The following is a 7,096-nucleotide window of genomic DNA, read 5'->3' on the forward strand; positions in this document are numbered from 1 at the left end:
TTACCAAACTGGTATTCATTTTAATTCATCAGCACTAACCAATCCTTCCAATTTACCCCAAGTGCAAAGTTATTAAAGTGCCCTTTTGACAGCTCTTCTGATCTAGAAAATGGTTTAAATATGGTAAATATTTAAAGAAATAGCACATTAACACAGCATTTCAAAGAGGACTCTGGGAAGGGAGAGTTTGGGCCTGTCGTTTAGAACTCTACTGCCTCCTTGCTTTAGCTTTCAAGCAAAGTTCACTGTAATACTGCCAGTGCTACTTTTATACCTTTTCCTAATTTTCCTTCTTTAGGCTGAAGCATATTTAATAAAAGCTAATTAAAATGTACTTTGAAGGGGAAAGAGGGAATCATAGTATCAAAGGAAAGTCTGCCCACCATTATAACACTGGCCATTTGAGTATACAGACTTGAGGGTTCTCAAGTTCCTCCAATAAGCCACATTAGTATTTATTAAATCTAAGTTGGTCCTTGATGAGTTTCATTACCCAAAGACACCAATCAAAAATACATTTCCATGGGACTGGTTAGTCCAGACATTTCTATAACTGATAAAATCTACTTGTTCTGCTCCTTTCAACCATGTTTTCCAGTCAAAATGTCAGCAGCTGCTCCTAGACACATTTGAGTTTACTCAGTATCACAGTTAGTACTAGAATGTTTTGCTTCCAGGAACTCTTACTCAGGAAATCAAGCATAATTTTGAATATAAAGTGGTTAAAAATGAATAGGCAACAAGGGTTGGATGTGGTAGACGGCACGCTTGCTTGGGAAACTGATGAAGACATGTTCTGGGATCAGGACAAAGGCAGTTGCCTCACTGAAGTACTAGGGAGAAACAAAGACAAGATCAACTTTCAAGAATGTGGGCAGAAGACTCCCGGTTGTACACTGGATGAGAGTCTGCCTGCCAATGCAGGAGACTTGGGTTTAATACCTGGTCCAGGAAGATTCCACATGCCAGGGAGCAACTGAGCCTGTACCCTAGGTTAGGAGAGCCCACAGGCTACAACTTTGGAAGTCCTCATGCCCTAGAACCCATGCTCAACAACAACAGAAGCCACTATGATAAGAAGCCCGTACATCACAACTAGAGAGTAGTCCCCACTCGACAAAACTAGAGAAAGTCCATGCATAGCAGTGAAGACCCAGCACAGCCAAAAATAAATAAATAATTTTTAAAAAAGAGAATGGAGGCAGAGAAAGAAATTTTGGCATCAGTGTTCAGTACTTTCAATCTTTCATGTTTCTATGCCAATTCATTTCGGCCGGCCTCCCATTCAAAGTCTCCACACCTCCCTTCATCTGTGTTTCTTGACTCTCCCACCACCAGTAACTTGTAGTGTTCAGCTAATTCCAACCTTTCACCTCATGGGTAAAAGCAATACTAATCTGAAAACCACCTCAGGGAACTTCCCTCCAGTGTTGAAAAGGGAGGGTAGGAGAGGAGACACAAAAACCCAGACTAACCTAAAAAGGAATCACCTTTTAACAGCTAACTACCCTATCACAATTACCAAATTTAATACAACTCCTGCCTTAGGGAATATTCTATGCAGTAGATCTTAATCGCTGCAACTTGTAAAACATCAATTAAGTTAAAACAAAGTATAGGAAAAAAAAATGTCTTCAAACAACAATGGCAGCACAACCCTGCTGACAGCATTTTATGTAAAAGGGATAGCATTTTTTGGTATTTGAACACTAAGAGTCTATTTAATTTTTTGAAACGTCCTTCATACTCATCAGTTCTAGCTCTTATCCAAGACTGACAGTAGGTTATTCTCTTGAGGCCACATTCCTGCTCTTTGATTTTTACCAAATAGCTTTAGTCCTGACTCCCTGCTCCTCCATACCCTAACCACTTATTAGACTAGCAAAGAACAGAAAGGGATGCTCAACCATTTTTAAGATGAGATGTCAGTAAGAGATATTTATATGAGTATGATAGAAAGAAATTCATATACTTACGATAGCATGAGATCTGGTCTCCAACCACCTAGGAGCCATTTTTATAACCACCAGTTTTCATTAAATTCTGTTAGAAAAGTTCTCTGTGTGTGTGTGTTCAGTTGTGTCCAACTCTTTGTAGTCCATCAGGCTCCTCTGTCCATGGGATTTCCCAGGCAAGAATACTGAAGTGGGTTGCCACTTCCTCCTCCAGGGGATCTTCCCAACCCAGAGATTGAAGCCATGTCCCCTGCATCTCCTGCATTGGCAGGGGGATTCTTTACCACTATGCCACCTAGGAAGCCCAAGAGAAGTTCTATTTTATGTCAAAATAAAAACCAAACAGTATTGTCTCCAAGCATGTGTCATTCGAACTCTCAGACCCTTACCTCTCTATCTGACCTATCTATTTAAGTTGGACTTGATGTTCTCGAGGGGTCATTCTTTCCATTACTAACAAGTTTTAATTTTGTTTCATTTTTTCCAATCAAATTATATTAGTATATTGAGCTGCCTATTTCATCTTCATAGCTTTTCTGTTGATCCCCTGTTGATCACCAACTCCCGGAGGTTGCTCAAATTCATGTCCATCAAGTCGGTGATGCCATTCAACCATCTCATCCTCTGTTGCCTCCTCCTACCTTCAATCTTTCCCAGGATCAGGGTCTTTTCCAATGAGTCAGTTCTTTGCATGAGGTGACCAAAGTATTGGAGCTTCAGTATCAGTGCTTCCAATGAATAGTTATTGTCTAAACTGATTTAATTCTAAGTGATAAATTTGGGGGTTTGTTTTGTTTTAGAACAAAGGACAATAGAAACAAACATAGCTTTGTTTCCAGAAGACTACATCTAAATCATTTCAAATGCTTTCCTCACTTAAAGTTTCAGTACATATAGTCAGTAGGTTTTAGAAACTCAACAGGTTTGCAATCCCTTTGACTCAAAGGAAAGTGGCTGACAGGTGACTGATGGAGAAAGTTTACACCTATTTAGTAGTCATTCAGGCAAAGAGGCTCCAAACCTTTGTCAGAACAGCTGAAGCAGAACATTATTGAACACTTTCCATGAAACAAATTGAAGGTTTCTCAGGATTAGTTGCAATGCGTTTGGTAAGTATAAAATGAAGATGAGTGTGTGTTGTGTGCTCGGTCATGTCCAACTCTTCGAGACCCCATGGATTGTAGCCTGCCAGCTTCCTTAGTCCATGGAATTTTCCAGGCAAGAATACTGGAGTGGATTGCCATTTCCTACTCTAGGGATCTTCCCAACCTAGGGATTTAACTCATGTCTCTTGTGTCTCCTGCATTGGCAGGTGGATTCTTTATCACTGTGCCACCTGGGAAGGCCAAAACGAAGACAAACACAGTTAATTCCTTGAGTAGATGCTCTGGCACAGAGATCAAAGATGGAACCATTAAGCCCTCAGAGATGAACTATGAATTCTGCTGGCCAAAGGACCTAGCTTTTATATTTCTGATGGAGGCAAGAGACTATTATCATTGTGTACCATCAGGTGAACCATCCAGCCAACATTGTGGCTGATATTAAATCAGATTCTTCCCCTTTACTCAGTAAAGAAGTAGAAAGCAAGCTCTTCCAACATGACGAGCATTTCCAACACCTCAGTTTTTGGTCAATCAGCAGACTGTAATGAAGTATGTCCCTAACATACACATTTGCATTTACCTCTGAAGCAGACAACAGTTCATAATTATCTGCCAGCGATTTACAATATCTTTGCTCCTGGTTGTCAGGATTACACTTGGATATAAAATGGACTTGATCCTACTCTTGCATTTTTAAACTTTAAAGTAATTAGACAGAAACTGCCTGCATGATTATCCTCATTAAAATATTTGACTTTCATCATACAAACTGACATCACAGCTCCCTCACTTGGTATTGAGTTATGCTCATATTCAAGAGAAAATGATTCCTTTAGTGTGTCAAACTTTTTCCCTTCGGTGTCTACACCTTCTCCACTTTGTCACTGTGATCATCTCAGTCCAGTTCATTCACTCAATCATGTTCTACTCTTTGGGACCCCATGGACTGCAGCATGCCAGGCTCCCCTGTTGATCACCAACTCCCAGAGGTTGCTCAAATTCATGTCCATCAAGTCAGTGATGCCATCCAACCATCTCATCCTCTGTTGCCTCCTCCTACCTTCAATCTTTCCAAGCATCAGGGTCTTTTCCAATGAGTCAGTTCTTTGCATGAGGTGACCAAAGTATTGGAGCTTCAGTATTAGTGCTTCCAATGAATAGTTATTGTCTAAACTGATTGAATTCTGAGTGATAAATTTGGGGGTTTGTTTTGTTTTAGAACAAAGGACAAAAATATCTGCAAAATGTCTCTATTTTTGTTTTATAAGCTGCCTTTGTTTCCTATATACTCAGTCAACAAATTTAACTGAATCTCTGTCATGTCTAAATATTAAAGATTATTTGTTGTTTTGTCACTAAGTCTGTTATCAAAAAGTTGGCCAATTTTCTCTTACTGACAGCAGAGGGAGTGAAAGAAAGAAAGACATTTCCAAATACATGTAGATAACATGCTGTTTCATCTTGGCTAAAATTGGTTGGTGGGATCTAATATAAGTTAACTCCAAATCTGGCCCTGAAAGAGCAACCTATTAGTCAAAAATAAGTCTCACTTCCTGTTCCATTGTCATTTATGAAACATGTACTATGTGCTAGATTTGCATTCTGTGCTAGAGATGCAATGATGAAAAGCCCCAGTTCCTTCCCCACAATAGAGTTCCTATTGTTCACTGCAAGGGATAGCTGCTAAATCGAGAGAGCTAGATTATGACTTGGCAGAGGAAATGAGGCCAGAGAAGAGAACAAACAACTGGTCCAAGAAGTAGTAAAGGGCCCCAGTATCATTGATTGAGTTGGCTGGGAAACTGGATAATTGTAGCACCAGCAATTTCAACCACTTCTGCGAAGGCCTGACCATGCTCACCATCTACAAAGTGTCTTTGCCTTAGTCAAACCTACATATGCCACTGTTCATGAAACTTGCTCTTTACTAAACCGAACAATAAAATCCAAGCAATCACATCAGTGCAGACATCTAGCCAGGCCAAACGATTCATTTGCTTCAATTAATTAACTTACTAGCTAGTTTAAAGAATGCACGGTAAAATCTTGATTAACTGATATTCTTTGGGAATAGGATATTGTAGGTAATTAAACTGTCTAACCAAAAGTTGAGCAGAAAGCATTTTTACTGTTTTTAATCCTTGTTGAAAATTTATTTTTAAATGTACAAGGCAAATTTTCAACTCAAGTGAGTACAATCTAGTCTACAGAGTTGCATTTTACTGCATTTTATGATCATTCAGGATTTCATGGTCATCACTGTGCATATTAGCACTCACTCTCCAGAGCAAGAGATGGAAAATTAAAATGTCTGAGACTGAAGTTTGACCTAAAACTATTTCCTGGAAGCCATTTAAAAAATTGAATTCCTTGTACTAGCTTGCAGGGCTTCCTAGGTGGCACTAGTGGTAAAGAATCCACTTGCCAATTCAAGAGACACAGAAATGTGGGTTTGATCCCTGGGTCAGGAAGATCCCCTGGAGTAGGAAATGGCACCCCACTCCAGTATTCTGGCCTGGAAAATTCCATGGGGAGAGGAGCCTGGTGGGCTACAGTCCATGGGGCCACAAATAGACACAACTGAGTACACGTATACACATATACTAGTTTGCTTGGGTTTTCCTGCAAGCTAAATTAATAAGAATAACAACAACAATAGTAATAATAATAATAATAACAATACATTCTGGCTAACTCAGTCTTTTAGTAAGTAGAATCTGCTAAAATATGAACTAGCTGATTAACCTTTGGTAAATAACATGAAATCATCCATAGATCATAGGATCTGAAAGGAGTTTTAATATTTTTTTTATGCAGAAGGAAACAGAGGTCCAGGAAAAGTGAAAAGGACTCAGCCAAAGTTCCAGAATTAATCTTAGAGCTGAACTCTACTGCCAGATTTCATCTTGCAAGGACTGACCTGCATGAAAGTGAAAGTGTTAGTCTCTCAGTTGCGCCTGACTCTACGACCCCATTGACTGTGGCCCACCAGGCTCTTCTGGAATTCTCCAGGCAAGAATACTGAAGTGGGTTGCCATTCCCTTCTCCAGAGGATCTTCTGGACCCAGGGATTGAACCCTGGGTCTGCTGCATTGCAGGTGGATTCTTTACCGTCTGAGTCACCATAGCCAAGGTCAATACTAAGTTCTCCGGGGTTACATTTTCTTTTCTCTCAAAAGGAGTCATGTTAATGATGTTAACTATCTCTTCCAATCCTAAATTTCTTGATTTTTTTTCAAATTAAGACTGTAATTACTATACCTGCCTTAGAATGTTTGCTGTTTTTTTAACCAGTTCAGAGGTGTGGGCATTATAATGACAAAGCATATTTTTGGATTTCCTATAGTACCTCAAAATAGACGATGCAACACAGGGTATAGAAAATTGTCACAAGTCATCTTTTATCTCAGAGGTGCACTTAAATGGAACTTTGAAAGATCATGTCGGTTCTGTCCCATGGCTGATGTTATTTGGCCATTATAATGACAAAGCATATTTTTGGATTTCCTATAGTACCTCAAAATAGACAATGCAACACAGGGTATAGAAAATTGTCACAAGCCATCTTTTATCTCAGAGGTGCACTTAAATGGAACTTTGAAAGATCATGTCTGTTCTGTCCCATGGCTGATGTTATTTGATTGAAATGTAAATCTATTTTTTTTTCTTGAATACCTGATAGTGCTAAGAAGAACTTCTGTATACAAAGGTGAAAATATATGCTTCCTTAATATGACATTTTATTACTTTCAGTTGGAGCTCTTTAATTCAGAAGGAATACAGGTAGGAAACTTACTAGCTTAACTGTGATGGTAACTAGAAGAAATCTGTCATTTTTTTTTCAAAATTAAAATAACCAAGGTGTTTGCAAATTTACCTTCTGAATATGTTTTTGTAGGTACACAAAGAATAGATATTCAAATTACAGGAAAGTGTTGCTTTTTAGGTTAAAAGTTTCTCCTTTCACCTTTGAAAAAAGGAAAATGGGCTTAATTGTAGGCAACAGTATATTAAGTCATTCTGGTTGATCTTTCC

The sequence above is a fragment of the Muntiacus reevesi genome, chromosome X (assembly GCF_963930625.1).
Source record: "Muntiacus reevesi chromosome X, mMunRee1.1, whole genome shotgun sequence".
NCBI classification, from domain to species: domain Eukaryota; kingdom Metazoa; phylum Chordata; class Mammalia; order Artiodactyla; family Cervidae; genus Muntiacus; species Muntiacus reevesi.